Source organism: Crocodylus siamensis, chromosome 8 (assembly GCF_052110815.1).
Source record: "Crocodylus siamensis isolate JL-2025a chromosome 8, ASM5211081v1, whole genome shotgun sequence".
Classification (NCBI taxonomy): domain Eukaryota; kingdom Metazoa; phylum Chordata; order Crocodylia; family Crocodylidae; genus Crocodylus; species Crocodylus siamensis.
The window spans coordinates 36348954-36366063 of record NC_143402.1 but is presented as its reverse complement, the minus strand read 5'-3'; positions in this window follow the sequence as shown (position 1 = coordinate 36366063).

Below are 17110 nucleotides of genomic sequence, written 5' to 3'. Positions count from 1 at the left end.
CCGATACAGCTTGATGGCCCTCCTTTGGAGCAAACTTCACTGGTGGTGTGCCTTGTTTTTGCAAAATGCTATGGAAGTTTGCTTTTACTCAGCTGTATGCATAACATGAGCCTGAGCACTTGTGAGAGCCTTTGTTCTGCATATATTCACAGCCTGTGCTAGGGTGAGGGAGGGAGGGGTTTTCCAGAAGCCTTTCCTTGAGTTTGCAGTCAGTTATGCTGAAAACAATTTTGTCCCTCAACATAACATCCTCAGCAGATCTAAATTCATAATGCTGTGCTGTACTTCTAAACTCTGTAACAAAATCATCTATGCCTGCAGCCTCATTGTATCTAAGGGTGTATGTAGATGACATGTTGCCCTGTGGGGTCAGGACAACTTTCAGGATCTCAATATTGTGCAGACAGGAGGGTGTGACACAATTGCACATATACAAACACACAAATCAATTGGGTGCATACATACACACACACTACCAACTCAGGCATATACATATCCAAACCAGCCTAGGCACATACATACCAATTACCAATTCCAGCACATACGCTATACACCCCAAAAGTTGGACAAAAATCAATTGTCCATACCTGCATACTCAGTACACATACACAGATCACTAATTCATATATCATGCACACCATGACATATATATACACACACACACACTCACCAGTTCACACACATACAACCCACCTACATATACACATAGATAAGTTCTTAACTTGGATTGTACAATATGTATGTGTGTGCTTGGGATACATGGGGGAAGGGTAAGGTGAGAGAGAGAGTTAAAGTGCAGGCAGTGAAAGTTGCCAGAACCTGGATTAGAACCAATGGACTACAGAGAACATAGCTGAGGAACTGAGGCTTGGGTTTACTTAAGATCAAGTGGCCCCAGGGTTACTCAAGGTCACTGGTGCAAGGGGAAAAGCCTGGTGGCAAGGAGGAGATGGCCAGGAAAGAGAGAGAAGCAGAAACCGGGGAGCTCAGGGGAAAAGAGACTGGGGATAAGAAAGTGGCAAAGAAACAGGGAGGTTGCAGGCAGAAAGGAGCTCAGGAAAGCTGTTGCAGGTGTCAGTGAGCCAGGAGAAGGAGAAGGAGAAATGAGACAGAAGTTAGAAGGGTGAGGAGCAGAGACTGGAGCAGGGCTGAAACCTTAGTAAAGCAAAATCCAACTCAGGGGTCCAAATAACAGTTTTATTAAACACACTACACAGCCCCATGAAGTTACTGGTTCACACACAGATGGACACACACACGCACGCACGCACACACGCACGCACTCACAATGGCAGCAGGAAAAAAAGATTCAGTGGAAGGGTTGCAGTCCAGGTAGGAAATAAAAACAGTTCAAGTCCTTGGTTGAAGAGTGGGTGGGAGTGGTAGCTACCTATCCAGGCTAGAAAGGGTCTTTGTCCAGCAGGTGTTGTTCAGAGGCGAATCACTGGTAGGGCCTCTGGGTGGATACATGGTGTGTCATGGTGCTGGTCCAGATGGAGAGGGCATCCCAAGGAGTCAGTCTTCACTACCTCTTTTATGGGGCAGACTACCTCTGATCTTCTATGGGAGGGCCTGTCCAGGCAACATCAGTCCTGTTCCAGAGGGCTCCAGGTGTTCTTACTGAGCATGTGCAGCTTGGCACAGTGGTGTGTTGCCTCATCTTTTTTTTCTTGAATGCTGAGGATGGTTCCAAGGGCTGGATCCTTGGTTCAGATATTGGTGTTGATGGTTCATTCATTCAGAGGGAGCTATTTTTAGACCTACTGCCATTGTTTCTCAAGCACCCTCATTAATCCCCATTCATCCTGGAACCAAATTACACAGGAGGGGTAGGTATGAGTCATAGGTTACACAACAGGGCATGGGGAAAAATGGAAACTTGACAAATAAAATGGAAACTTGACATGACTTATTCTAACTTACATATGTAGGCCTAAATCATATAGTATAAGTAAAACAGTAATATAGAACAGTAAAAATCAATATAAACATCATAATTATACAATATAAAGAAGAAAAAACAAAACAAATACAACATGCTACTCAAATAAAATCCTGAAGCTTATCCTCTGTCTTAGCTCACTTATAATTATTTATAGGGAATAGAGAGGGGAGTTTCTGAACATGCATGCATCATGTGTGCTGCTGGCCCACCCAATAAAAATGTTCATGAACCAGCCAGATAATTTTGTTTGCAGCAATCTCCTTAAATAGCTGGCATACCTCACAAGTTGCCAGCCCAACTGTGCAGGCAGCCACACCAAACTGGTTTGCCATGTAGCGGAGGCTGGATGGGCTGTCCAGTTTCATGATGGCCATTGCAACCCTCTTGTCTGTGGGATGGCCCAACACATTAGTCCCCTGCCTCATGATGTGGGGCCCCAGCATCAAGACAATATGATAGAATGTCTCCCTTTTTATTCACAACATCTCCAGCCACTGCTAGTCATTCCAAGTCACCAGCACAATTCACTCCCACCAGTCTGAGCTGCTCTCACAGGCCCACACTAGGCGGATTCTGGTCCTCCTCAGGTTTCTAAACAGAGCCTAGTCATCTTCCACTTCTTCACTTTCCTCTGGGTATTCCAAGTCCTCTGGGTACCTATATCTTATTATTATTATTGTCATTAATGCTGTTAAACCAAGAACATAACTTGCCAGTAAACACTCTAGCACAGTTCCTATCCTTCTCAAGCATTGCAGCAGTAATCCCCAAGTAAACAGCATTTGCAGAGGCAGTACTGCCACCTCCTCCTCCTGCTCATGCATGTCCTTCATATTCTTCATATCAGAGGACTCTTTACTTCATTGTTCTCCATCATCATGCATTTCATCCTCATTCTCAGTTTTGCCCCTGTCCATCAGCAGTGGCTTCTCATCTGTCTGCACTAAGTGGGGAGCTGGGGGGAGGGGTGGGCCAGTGATTGTAGGGCGTTTTGTGATCTGGAGCTTTATGTAGCTGCTTTTTTAACACTTCACCCCAGCACCCTGCGGCATTGGGGCTTTTCCACATCCTTTCATGTTTTTATTCTGAGCTTAGCAGCCACTGGTGTTCTGATCTAATCAAGCTTGCAAACAAAAAACTTTGTGCCTACTTCTCTCCTGGTAATGTAGGCTACTAGGCAAAACTTTTGCCACTTCAAGGAAAACAGGCTGTGCTTCTGCCATTGAGCAACCATCCCACAGTACAATGGCCTTATTTACCACATCACCAAGTCATTTTTGTTGTGCTTCATCCCTTTTGGGTGTTTTGACACTTACAGGTAATGATTTCACAGTCCTTGGTATTTTCTCAGACCCTCATAGAAGCACAGCCTGAGTATAAAGGCATGCCCTCCCTACAAAATTTTGCCAGCCCCCTTTCACAAATTGCTTGTGCTGTTGACCACAAACTGCTTCACCATGTCTCAGAAAACCAAGGCCAGCAGGATAGAGCTGATGGCCCAGGAGGCTGATACCTCCAATGCCCATGGACCCACTGGACCTGGGAAAAACTGGAGGACTTCATCAACATTTGGTAGGAGCAAAGGATCATATGCAGAGCCAAAGATGTGAACCCTCATTCTGGGACAGGTCATACAATTGCTCTCTTCTATGACAAGCTGTCCATCATTCTCTCCAAGGACGTGGGGGACAACCCGGGTATGGAGACTTTCAGCACAAGGGTTCAGCAGAAGGAGGAGATGGCAGCAGCCCCTCCTGAGGGTGAAACCATGAGCATGTCTCAGCTGTACACAGACCACTCTCTGCTCCCTGATGGCCATGACTGTCAGGAAGAACTGTTGGTCACCATACACTTAGTGCCTCTTAGCCCCATTCCACAGACTAGCACATGAAGTGGAGGAGGTGGAAGATCAGGAAGAAACCCATGCAGCCAATACATCATCTATGGCTACCAAGACCCAAGAACATGCTAGACCTTTTAAGTCTCTTGTAATGTGCCTCTTGCCACTGCCAGGCAACTCCCAGGTTCATGTTGGTTGGTTTTGGAGGGCCTGGGGGGAGGGGGAGAAATTAAAGTGTTGCTGTAGGTGGGTCACCATGTTATTTCAGTGGTGGTGCAATGACCAGTTCGATAGCTCATAATGTAACAGACACCAAAGCAACTACTTGCTTTAATTCATTTTTTGCAGCTAGCATTGGCAGTGGTAGCCATGGACTTGTTTCTAAAGTGGGTACTTGTAAGTTTGGAGTAGTACGAGTGGTGCCTCACTGTTGCCGGGTCTTTTTCCATGCCTCGTGGCATTCTATGCACTGCATGGTGGGGGTGGGGGTGTCTACTTTCCTCCTCTTGGGGGAAAGGCAACCACCGCTTTTTCCTTTGTTTATGAACCACCACAACCCATGGCCACCTAGAATGGCCCCCTGCTCACACTACAACAGAATGTTGCAGAGATTTTCACAGCAAACAGAGATGGTCCTTTTTGCTTGAGATTTTGGCAGAGTCCTCAGTAGCCAGAATGCAACATGCAGATGCCTGGCAAGACAAATTCTGTGAGTTGCTGCATAAGGATGATGCAGCAACTCGAGGAAGTGAGACACTTCGAGGAAGTGAGACACACCACGCAGAATTTCAAAGACATGGCTGAAGAGTCCCATGTTGAATTACAGAGATCACAGGACAATTTCAGTGATTCCTTTCAGAGTGTGCAGAAGGCTCTCTTAAATAAACAGGTACCATGCCCAGAAGTGAAAAGTCAGTCTGCTTATCTATGCCCCTAACTCAATGGGGTCACAGGAGTGCCATAAGACTGCCAGCTGAACCAGGAAGGTACCACTGCATTTCAGAGAGACAAGGCCAGTTCAGGGTCATGGTGAGGTAAAGGCAAAGAAGTATAAGTAACTATAATAGTGTGTTGCAAACAATAAAACCTCATGGTTTCTTGGCTTCTTGTGTCTGCCTCCATATCCACCCTTACACTGCTTGGTTGAGAAGGTGGATTTTGTTCATTGTTTGAGTTCACTTCTCTTGCCACTTGCTGCATGGTGCAGGGTGGGAAGGGTTGGCAATCTCTCTTGCACAGGTACAAAGTGGGGATCCAGAGGTAAACAGGGAGGCTGCCTGGTTGGGTCAACACATACAAGTGCTGGATTGCACACCAGCATTTTGCAAAGGCAACACCCACTCTGCAAAGTCATTTTTGAGGCCATACTTACTTACTGCCTCCCTTAGTTGAGGGAAGAGAGGTGATGTCTCACCCCGCAGCAGCCTGTCTTGCTTTTTTGCAAGCCTCCAGTCACTTTGCAAAGTCACCCACAGGGGTTCATGCTTTCTCAGGCTCTTTAGCTCATCCTTCACAACCCTTGTATTTTCCCTAGATAGAAACTTTGAAAATGATCTTTTTCAAGATTCTTTTCATGCTCTTTTCCAGCCAGGTGCCAGGCACTTTGTTTTGGAACACCAAAGTAAAGCCATGAGTTGGGGTGGTGGCATGGGTTTTAAGACCTGCTTTGCTTGCACATAAACTCAGGGACTTTGCAAATATTTCCACTTGCTTTCATTTCCAGAGTGTCTGCATTTTTTTTCCACCTCAAAATAAGGCTGCTGGGGGGGTTGCCCCACCAAAGGACTATAAATTGGGGGAGCAGAGGTCGGGGTGCGTGTTCTCTATAGCAACAAAGGAGGTCTGAGGCAGGTAAGGGATGACAGCATAGCGGGGCCAGAGAAGGACTTATCCCAGTCATGTGGCTTGCCCCTAGGTTTGAATCCAGGGTTCAAGATGACTGCAGGCTGATCAAGTGTGGTGCAGTGAAGCTTTGAGTGCTATTTGATGCCCACACCTCTGAGACAGGCAACTTGAAAGAAGACATGGTGATATGCTACATGCCACCTTAGGTAAGTGACACCTGACACTTGTCTGTGCCCTGAGGGTGGCAGGGTCATCCCTGAAGGGGTGCAAATACAAGCAACACAGTGCTTTGGGTGCCCTACAGAGATGGGCAGAGAGGACAGGGTGACTCCTGAATGCCACCGCCAGCCTCACATCTGGACACTCAACAACTCTCCTCCCCCCCCCCCCACGGTCGTGGCACACAGGATTGGCTCTGTGTCGGGGGTGCTAATTTGCCCAGGGCCCTGCACCAGTGGTGTACCGTGGGTCTCCAGAGCTTGGGGGACAAGCTCAGGGTGCCACCACCGTCACTTCTGCATGCCCTGGACAAGCCTCCTTCTGTGGTGGCTTCAGCGGTGCGGGGTGGGGCGGATGAGCATCGCAGAGTGGTGGCACCCCCTTTGCATCTGCCAATAGTGTCTACTTTGTGTCCATGCCTGGGGTGGCCGCCACACCCCCTGCCATCAGTATGCCTCTGCCCTGCACCCTGATAGGGTCAAATCTGGTCGAGGGGGTGCATTGCTTAGTTCAAATTTATTGTAAAATTGTAAACAGTAGTTTACAAAAACTGGTGGAATTTTATAGGCATGAAGGAAGGTACGTGAGGTGCACAAGAGGCACCAATACAAATTCCGATGCTCTTTCTATCCTCCCTCCCTCCAGCTTTTAGATCCCCTTCCACTGCTAGCCACAGGCTGATTGATTCCTGTTTGTGTGATGAGTGGCAGAAAGAGAAAGGAAGAAAGAGAAGATGAAGAGGATGATAACACTTCCTTCAGAATTCTGTCAAAAACTGAACTATTATGCATTATAATTATAGCTGACTTTCATCCTGACTTATATAGGCTTATAATATAATAACAGGTAATACTAATAATAGGAATCAATAATATTGTTAATTCCAATAGTAATATATTAATAAGAGTTAGTAATAGTATTAATATTAATTATGATTTATTATTGATCAATAATAATTGTAAGAGTCCAATTCCTTATCATAGCATTTCAAAGCAAGTAAATCTACCTTATTACCCCACCCCACCCCCAGCTGCCTCTTGCAGCATGCATACCACACATCCTGGGCCCACATCACACATATCCTGGGCCTCCACCATATATATAAATCAATATATGATACAGACTTACGATTACAGTTTGATTACTTATAATGAGAAAGCAGAAAGTGAGCCCACCTTTGGTTCAAGCTCCTCCCTAGGTCCCTTTTCTCCCATGGCTGGACCTTCTGGCTTGTGGGAAAGTACCTAATTCTGAGCCTGATTCTGCACCAGGAAGACATCCTGGTGCAGGCTTTTCTTTTCTGATCAAGGGTTTCTTCTCTCCCTCCTCCTTGGTTGCTGGCCAGGCCACAAATGCAGCTGAGGCTATTTTCAATAGAACACTACACAGTACAAAGTGCATCACTGATGGGAGTCATGTTCATTCAGCAACAGTCCCCTCACTAGCCTACTATCAAGTAGAGACTTTCTTCTCATTTGCTTGCCAAAACCTCTGGCTAATTCCCTCCTGGGGTCCAGGTAGTAGGCCCATGCCTGTGGGCTCTTTGCCCCACTCACCCACCTCTGCTTTACACCTCACCATTGCACCCTTGCAACTTTCAAATTGTTGTTGGCCACAAAGGAAGCTGAGGTTTCTTCACTGGCTCTGCCTGAGCATCAGATCAAGTTGCACAAGTCCTGCAGGTCCATTTCATAGCCTTCTCTCTTTCCTCCTGGTTACTGCCCATAACCCAGCAAATTTGGACTGGGGTACATGTCTTCTGACACCTACCCACCACTGTGTCTCTTTGAGGCTTCTGGCTCCTTGAGTTTCTTCTCTGACTTATGGAAAGAAAGAAGATTTAAAATAAATAAGGAAAACAGAAAGTGGTATAACAAAAGGAGGCATTTTCCTCCCCAGCACCTGTACAATATAAAATATCGTAAATCAGCACCTGCCTGTCTGACTGTCTCCCTCTCTTCCTCCCTCTCCCCATCCCTTCCCCCTTCCTCTCCCCATCCACCCATCCATCACTCCCTACCTACCTAAGCTTTGTGACGAGCAAAGATTTGAAAGTTACAATGTAATGCAGATTAGCATGGTCCAACTCAGCCAGCCAGCTGAGTCGGGTTCATAGATCTCCACCTGAGAGGGCCCCTAGAGGACCGTGTCTGGTGCCTCCCCCTTGACCCAACCATCTTCCTGCTGGGACATGATCAATAACCAGGAAGGGGTGCAGGATGCCTGCCTCCCTCCCTCACTCCCTCTCCCCCATCCACCCATCTAGCCACCCAACCAGCTTCTGGCCAGACAGGGTGTTGTCTAGCTAGGTCTTAAAAATCTCCAAAGACAGAGATTCCACCATCTCTCTGGGTAACCTGTTCCAGTGGGGTTTTTTTATAGATTCATAGATTCTAGGGTCAGAAGGGACCTCAGTGGGCCATCTAGTCCAACCCTCTGCCCTTGGCAGGCAAGAAAAGTGTCACCAAACCTGGGTTCATGTGAACCCATCTAGGTGCCTGTCCAGTCTCCTTTAACTACCTTTCTAGTGAGAAAATTCTTCCTAATGTCTAACATAAATTTCCCTTGCTGCAACTTGAGACTATTGCACTTGTTCTGTCATCTGCCACCACTGAGAACAGTTTAGTTCCATCCTCTTTTGAATCCTACTTCAGGTAGTTAAAGACTGTTATTAAACCCCCTCTCAGTCTCCTCTTCTCTAGATTAAATAAGCCCAGTTCCCCCAGTCTTTCCTCATTAGTCATGTCCCCCAGTCCCTTCAACATTTTTGTTGCCCTCCCCTGGACCCTCTTCAATTTGTCCACATCCTTTTTGTAGTGGGGGGCCCAAAGCGGAACATAGTACTCCAGCTGTGACCTCTTCAGTGCTGAATAGAAGAGAATAATTGCTTCCCTTGACCTGCTGGCAACATTCCTACCGATGCAGCCCAGTATGCTGTTAGCCTTCTTTGCAACAAGGGCATACTGCTTGCTCATAACCATCTAATTGTCTCTACAGGTTTTCTGCAGAACTGCTGCCCAGCCAGTCATCTCCAGCCTGTACTGATGCATGGGACTGTTCCATCCTAAGTGCAGGACTTTTCATTTGTCCTTGCTGAACCCCATGAGATTCCTTTTGGCCTAATGCTCCAATTTGTCTAGTTCTACTCTCCAGCATATTTGCTACTCCTCCCCCACCCCAACTTGGTGTCATCTGCAAACTTGCTGAGGGTGCACTCTATGCTGTCTTCTAGGTCATTAAAGAAGATGTTGAAGAAAATGGGCCCTAGGACCGACCCCTGGGGCACTCTACTTGATGCCATCTAGACATTGAGCCATTGATTATTACCCTATAAGCCTGATGCTCCATCCAGTTTTCTATCCACCTTACAGTCCATTCATCCAGCTCATATTTCTTTAGCTTTCCTGTGAGAATGTTGTGGAAGACTATCAAAAGCCTTGCTAAAATCAAGGTACAGGCAACCCTCACCATACACGGGGGATATGTTCCCATGATCCCTGCGAATGGCAAAATCTGTGAATAAGGCACTGCATTCATGAACACAGTCTGCATTAATGAACTTAGTGCCCCCAGTGGTTGGGGGGGTAAAGGCAATGGTGGGAGCGTGGCGGCAACAGTGGGAGCTCAGTGGCAGTGGTGGGAGCCCGGCGGAAGCAAGTGCAGAGCTCCCAAGGAGCTCCGGTATGTGTCTAAAGCATATTTAAAATGCAGGTTCAGCATTTGCAAATATTTGAAACTGCAAATGCTGAACCCATGAATACTGAGGGTTTCCTGTATATCACATACACTGGTTTCCCTGCATCCACAGAGCCAGTCATCTCATCAGCATAGAAGGAAGTCAGGTTGAACAGGCATGACTTGACCTTGGGGAATCCATGTTCTTGGTCAATCCCTTCCTAATCACCTTCTTCTCCTCCAAGTGTTTAGAAATGGATTCCTTGAGGATCTGCTCCATGATTTTTCCAGGAACTGAAGTAAGGCTGATTGGTCTGTAGTTCCCTGGATTCTCCATATTCATTTTCTTAAATATGAGCATTATGTTTGCCCTTTTCCAATCATCTGGGACCTCTTCTGAACACCATGAGCTTTCAAAGAAGATGGCCAATGGCTCTGCAGTCTCATCAGTCAAATCCCTCAGCACCCTCAAGTGCATCCCATTTGGCCCCATGAACTTTTATATGTCCAGCTTTTCTAAATAGTCCCTAACCTGTTCTTTCACCACTGTTCACCTCCTGTCCAAACTGTGCTGCCTGGTTAACTCACAGTCCCTTGTATCCCAGCATACTTTGCAGTCCTGGGCTATGCTGACTGCTCCAGTGGACAAGAGACCTTTTGCTCCTCTTTTCCTTAGCCTGCTTATGTAGCAAAATCCCCAGTTTTACTCTTTTTTTCTTTTAAAATGCATTCCTTCCCCTTCCCCAAGCATTTCTGACTTTGTCTCTCCCTCTAAGTAAGCTAAGATGTAGGATAAGTTTTAACATTTTATTTTAGGTAGTAAGTTTTATTTCTCTTACCTCTGCAAATAAGTGCCCTGCTACTTTGATATCAATAGCCACTGTTTTATAAGTGATAATTATTATGTTTGTATTGATTATTTTATTTTATTTTATTTTTTACTGCTTTTATATTGTGTGATTACTGGTTTAGGCCTATATATGTAAGTTAGAGTAAGTCATGTCAAGTTTCCATCTTTTAATGTCAAGCCACCATCTTAACCCCATGCTCAGTTGTATAACCTATGACTCATACTACTCCTCCTATGTAACTTGGTTCCTGAATGAATGGGGATGAATGAGGGTGCTTGAGAGACAATGGCAGTAGATCTAAAATAGCTCCCTCTGAATGACTGAACCATCAATACCAATACTTGGACCAATGACCCAGCCCTTGAAACCACCCTCAGCATTCAAGAAGCAAAAGATGAGGTGACCCACCCTTGTGCCAAGGCTGTATATGCTCAGTAAGAACATCTGGAACCCTCAGGAACAGGACTGACCTTGCCTGGACAGGCCCTCCCATAGAAGATCAGAGGTAGTCTGCCCCATAAAAGAGGTAATAAAGACCTTGGGAACACCATTTCCATCTGGACCAGACCAGCCCCACATCACACCACCTATCCACCCCAGAAGGCCCTGCCATCAACCCCTTTTGGACAACACCAAGCTAAAGGAGACCCCAACTGGCCATTGAGGACCCACTGTAAGCCTGGGATAGGTAGATATCACCTGCATATTTCGTCCTCCAATTTAGACACTATCTCTTTCCTCCTGGACTTCAGCCCCTGCACCAAGCATCTTTAACCCCTGCTGCCATTGTCTGTGCGTGTGTGTGCACGCGCGCACGCACAAAGGAACCAATAAAATATCACGTCACATCTCTCCTGTTCAGTAAAACCACTATCATTTGTAACTCTGAATTGGGTTATGTTTTACTGAGCTCCGGTCCCTTCCCTATCTTAAATTCCGGTCTCTATCTCTCTCTCTCTCTCAGCGTCTCAGCCCTGTTCCTGCCACTTTTTGCTTCATCTCTGTCCCTTTTCTGCAGGCTCTCAGCCCTGTTCCTGCCACAATTTGCCTCCCCTCTGTCCTTTTTATGAAGGCTCTCAGCCCTGTTGCTTTCTATAGGCTCTCAGCCTCACTCCCACCACTTTTTGCATCCTGTGTGTTCCTTTTCTTCAGGCTCTCAGCCCTGTTGCTTTCTGCAGTCTCTCAGCCCTGTTTCCACCACTTTTGCCTCTTGCCACCTCTTCCCAATCCCTATCTCTCTCTGACTTCTCTTTCACTCTCTCTCTGTGTTCTCCAGCCTACCCCCTCCCACCCCTGCAGCCCCACTCCCAGTTTTCCTTTCCCCACCTACCATACAAGTGGGCCTTCTCAGGACCCTCTCCAGGTTATCCATGTCCCTCTTGAAGTGTGGCACCCAAAACTGCACACAGTATTCCAACTGCAGTCTGACCAGCGCCCAATAGAGGGGAAGTATCACCTCCTTGGTTCTGCATGACAAAGTGCAGTTAGCTTTTCTGATGAGTTTGTCACACTGACGACTCATGTTCATCTTGGAGTCCACTTCCATGCTACCAAGCAGGTCATTTCTTGGCAGTAGGTGTGCTGGACATTTTTCCTTCCTAGGTGCAGCACTTTGCATTTCTCGTTTTTAAATTGCATTCTATGGTTTTTGCCCATTTGTCCAACCCTGCCTGTAGTTGTTCCCTGCCCTCTGGTGTGTCCACTTCTCCCCACAGTTTTATATCATCCACAAACTTAGACAGAGTACACTTCACTCCCTCGTCCAAGTCACTGATGAAGACATTGAAGAGTATCAGTCCAGGGACTGAGCCTGCGGGACCCCATTACCCACTCCCTTCCAGGTTGATACCAACCCATCCACTAGCATTCTCTGGGTATGACCCTTCAGCCAATTTGCCACCCACCGGACTGTGTAATCATCCAAGTCACAGCCTCTTAACTTGTTCACCAATATGGGGTGGGATACTGTATCGAAGGCCTTCCTGAAGCCTAAGTAAATGATATCAACCCCTACTCCTGTGTTGAGGTGTTTTGTAACCTGGTCATAAAAAGAGATTAGATTAGTCAGGCATGATCTACCTGCTATGAACCCATGCTAGTTTCCCCTCAGCATAATTTTTCCCGCTGGGATCTCACATATATGAGCCTTAATAATGTTTTCAAAGACTTTGCCAAGGATGGAGGTGAGACTGACTGGCCTGTAGTTGCCTGGATCCTCCTTCCTCCCTTTTGAGAAAATGGGGACCACATTGGCCCTTTTCCAGTCCTGCAGGACCTGTCCAATGCACCACGAGCGCTCAAATAGTCTTGCCAGTGCCTTCAGTACCCTCAAATGGGCCTGCCAACTTAAACACATCCAGTCCTTCCAAGTGACTCTGCAACATCTCAGGGTCAATGCTTGGTAGTCTGGTGCCCAGCTGTTGCCTCTCTACAATCCCATTGTAAGACTTGTCTTGCCCCTCATTTAGGAAGACTGAGGCAAAGAACTTATTGAGGAGTTCAGCCTTGTCCTCCTTGTCTGTCACAAATTGCTTTTGCCCATTCAGTAGTCTCTGGGCCTTCCTTTTACTTCCCATATATCTGAAAAACAATTTTTCGTTATCCTTAACTTGGGATGCCATCCTCAGCTCCATGGTAGTTTTGGCCTTTCTAACTGCCTCCCTACAACTGTGAGCTCTTTAGTAATATCTCCCTGTTTCCACTGGTTATGTACCCCACTTCTTGCCCTTAGGCTGCTCTGGATTTCTCTGGTCAGCCAAGAAAGCCTCTTGGCCCCTTTCCCCCCACATTGGAAACATCTCCCTCTATGCGTGAAGGATCATTTCCTTAAGGCACAGCCACCCTTCCTGGGATCCCATCTCACCAAATCTCTTACTCTGCAGTGCGTCATTGACTAAATGCCTGAGTTCACTGCAGTCAGCCTTCCTGAAGTCTAGCACTTCCACCCTACTAGCTACCTTACCCACTCTATGCCTTATGATGAATTCTATTGTTTGATGGTCACTGTCCCCCAGGTGACCACTGATCTGTAGGTCCCCTACTATGTCATCCCCTGTTGCCAATACCAGGTCCAGTAAGGCATTCCCTCTAGTGGGACCATGTACCTCCTGAACTGACAATGCCAATGCCAATGCCCTTGTTGCAGTTGGACTAGGTTGTCACTTTAAAGATGTCTTTTTCAGGAGGGCTCCACTGAGCAATTAATTTTGGGAGCCCTTTTGTTAAATAAATCACCTGACCCTCAGGGAATAGGGTAAGCAGTCTTCTCTATCCTGCCAGCCACCCTTCTTGGCTAGCAGGAGGGAATGGCTCTGAGCCATTGGAAAATACACATCGGATGAGCTGATCAGTGCCCACCCTGATGTGTGGGCAGAATAAGGCCAAAAAAGTCCGCAACTTAGGATGGCCACCCTCTTGTAGGTAACTGCTCCACTTGTTCAGCATAGAAGAAAAGCACCCCAAGAACAGCAATGATGTATGCACTGCCACTGCACATGTTAGCGTTGTAAATTTGTAAATATGAATAATCAACCACTGCAAGGATTTTTCCTTGGCAGGTTTGTGTGTGTTTGTTTTCTTTTGCAGAAACCACAATGTAATCAAAGGTGACCAATAAACCATGAGGCCTCTTTACCACCAGCAGCATCTTCCTCATCTAAGCCATGGCAAAAATCACACACTAAAAAATTTCTGTTCTGTTTGTTTTGTCTTGTTATATATGTTTTGTGTTTGTTTGTTTGGTTTGTTTTAAGTTGTCACAGTTAAATACATATGAGTATCATACAGATGTAATAAAAGTAATTGGTAATAGCACCTCTAAAAATTGAATCGGTTTGTGGATCCCAGACCAGAACACTTCTATCCGGTCAGACTGGAAAGTTGTTCTGATATTTGAAACAGGGGCAGCAATTCATATAAAGTTTTAAATTCCATTTGATTAGCAAAATGATATTTATTAAAGGTTAAGTGTATTTTGTTTCTTCCCCCCTCCCCTTCTCTAAACTATCTTGTAAGATGTCAAAATGTTTTGTTTTTGGTTTGTTTTGGGGGGGGCGGGGGTTGTACTTCCCTTAAGGATTTAAATGCTATTTAGAATATCAGTATAACAAGATGTGTATAAAAACTGCGTTCAAAGTGATATTTTAATAAGCAAAGAGACAACTATACCATTGTAACTGTTCAAAGAAACCTTATTATGCTATTTTCTTTCTCTTCCACCCCCACAAAGTTTTTCTTTTTTAATTTCTTTTAACTGCCTAAGTTTTGTTTTAACTTCAAACCAGCTGAAGATGACACACCTCCTTTCTATACAGCTGGACAATGGTGTTCAAACAGTATAGTGACATCACCCTTGTGTAAGGTTGATGTCAAGGGGGGAATATGTAGCAAAACCCACAGTTTTTCTCTTTTTTTCCTCTTAAAATGCATTCCCTCCCCTTCACCAACCATTTCTGACTTGGTCTCTCCCTCTCTATTCCCTATAGATAAGTATAAGTAAGCTAAGATGTAGGATAAACTTTAACATTTTATTTTGGGTAGTAAGTTTTATTTCTCTCCCCTCTACAAATAAGTGCCCTGCTACTTTGATATACATACCCACTGTTTAGTAAGTGATAATTATGTTTGCATTTTCTGGTCTAATTTTTTTGGTCTGTATAGTGTGGGTAGGTGCTTGAATTGGTGATAGGTGTGTATTTCCCTAGGCTGGTGATTTTGGATGTGTATGTGCCTGAATTGGTAGTGTGTGTGTGCACACCTGGTGGGGGTGCATGCACCTAGAGTGTGTGTATGTATCAAATTGATTTTTAAGTGGGTGCATGTGCAATTGTACACCATGCCCTCCTGTCTAACAGCACAATACTGAGATCCTGAGAGTTGGCCTAACCCCACAGGGCAACACTTTCTGTCTGTGTCTGTCAGCCCATAGGGATGGGGGACATGGAAACAGATCCCCAGCCTCTGCTAGCCAGGGCCTACACAGCACATGGGTGGAGGAAAAGCTCCTGTGGCAGACTGTGGCAACACTCTCCCCTCCCCCTTCCCAGCTGCTGATTGCTTCAGTGGCTGCCACAGGAGGGAGGGAGAAGAAGTCCTCCCAGGCAGGTGCCTGCACTTGCACCTCAGCATGGGGGAACCAGGGAGCCCCTGCCTTGTGGGGCTTCCCCCCACCCCAGCTCAGGGTCCCCCAGCCAAGGGCAGCCCCAGGACCTGAGGACAATCTTCCTCTCCTGAACCTTGCCTTAGAACTTCATCTTAGCCCATGCTGGTTTCACAGCTTCTGGAAGCAGAGGGCAATTCTCTTGCTCCTCCACAGCTGGTTTTGGCTTATTTGTTGTGAGTCTGAGGCAAAAGTAATGCAGAGGAGGAGAGGAATTTCCCTCTGCTACCTGGGCAATCCCTGAGACTCCAGCAGCTAAGACAAATGTGTGGGGTTGGAAAGATTTCCCCTCAGCTTCTGGGGCTTCTTGGGACCAGGGGACCTTTGGTTGGGGTTGGGAGAAGCCCCCCAATGTGGGGGATCCCCAGTGTCCCCATGCTGGGCTTCACAGGCAGGCACCCAGCTCAGAGGACTCTCCCTCACTCCTGTGGCAGCAGCTGAAGAAATCAGCAGCTGAGAAGTGGGGTGGGGGGAGGCAGAATTAGCTCCCCAGGTCTGCCTAGGCTGAGGAACCCAGACTGAAGGAATCTCCTGAGGGGAAAGCTCCCCCACAATGGACCAGTGACTCCTGAACCTCCTGTGTGGGGACATCAGGTGTTTAGGGACACTTGGCTGGGCTGGCAATGGCCAGCAGGCTGGGAGATGTGCTCTAACACCCCCTGCCAACTGATCTGGGTGAAGACAGGCCTCCCCCTGCCTTTCCCAATTGAAAAACTGAATTTCAGTTCAGGTAGTTATTGGTTAAACCTACACAGCTTAGAGGAAGCTGCCTAGTTTGGATTGATTCTGTGACAGGTTTTTTCACTGTCTGTACTTAAGTGTCTTTTTGACTGTCTATACCAGGCTTTTTGACTGTATGTACCATGGACAACACCTTGCAGGATTGATTTTTCAGTACCCATTTTTCACCATCAATGTTAGCAACACTGAACACTAGTGTACTCAGGTCTCATATAAGCATATTGCAATAGTAAATGGCAAATGCTCCCAATCCCTTTCCACACCCTCTCTTTTAACTTTATGAACACCCTTTTAAAAGAAAAAAAAGAGGAAAACATATTTGCTGGTGTAGCAAATTGGACAGTGTAGCACACACGTGTGTGGGCATTCTCAACCTTGTTTTTCTGGTTAATGGCTTATTCTAGATTTCTACACTTCTAGACCTTAAAGCAAAAACTCCACTGAAAGGCCTAGGGGGTAGAAAGGGGGAACACAGGTGAGGATGACCAGCATCTTACAGCTTTTGCTATTACCTGGTCTTTAAGGTGGGATTAACAGGCCAGCAATACATGTGGAAAGTGGACTTCATGTAGAGAAAGACCAGTGCTGTAGTTACTGTTTTTAAATGAAAGTGTAGGAGGCAGTAGAAAATAACACAAATTACAGGGAGAAACTAAACTTGTGTGATCTGTATTTCTTCCATTCTAGACTTGCAATTTTCTGCTGGCCGTAACAATTTTTTGTGTGTGGTGTTTTAAATAAAAGGACCTGTACAAATCAGACATGTAAGATGGTAAAGAGTGTTCATCATGAATAAAAAGCACTGTACTCTGTAAAATGTATAAGCATGACACAAT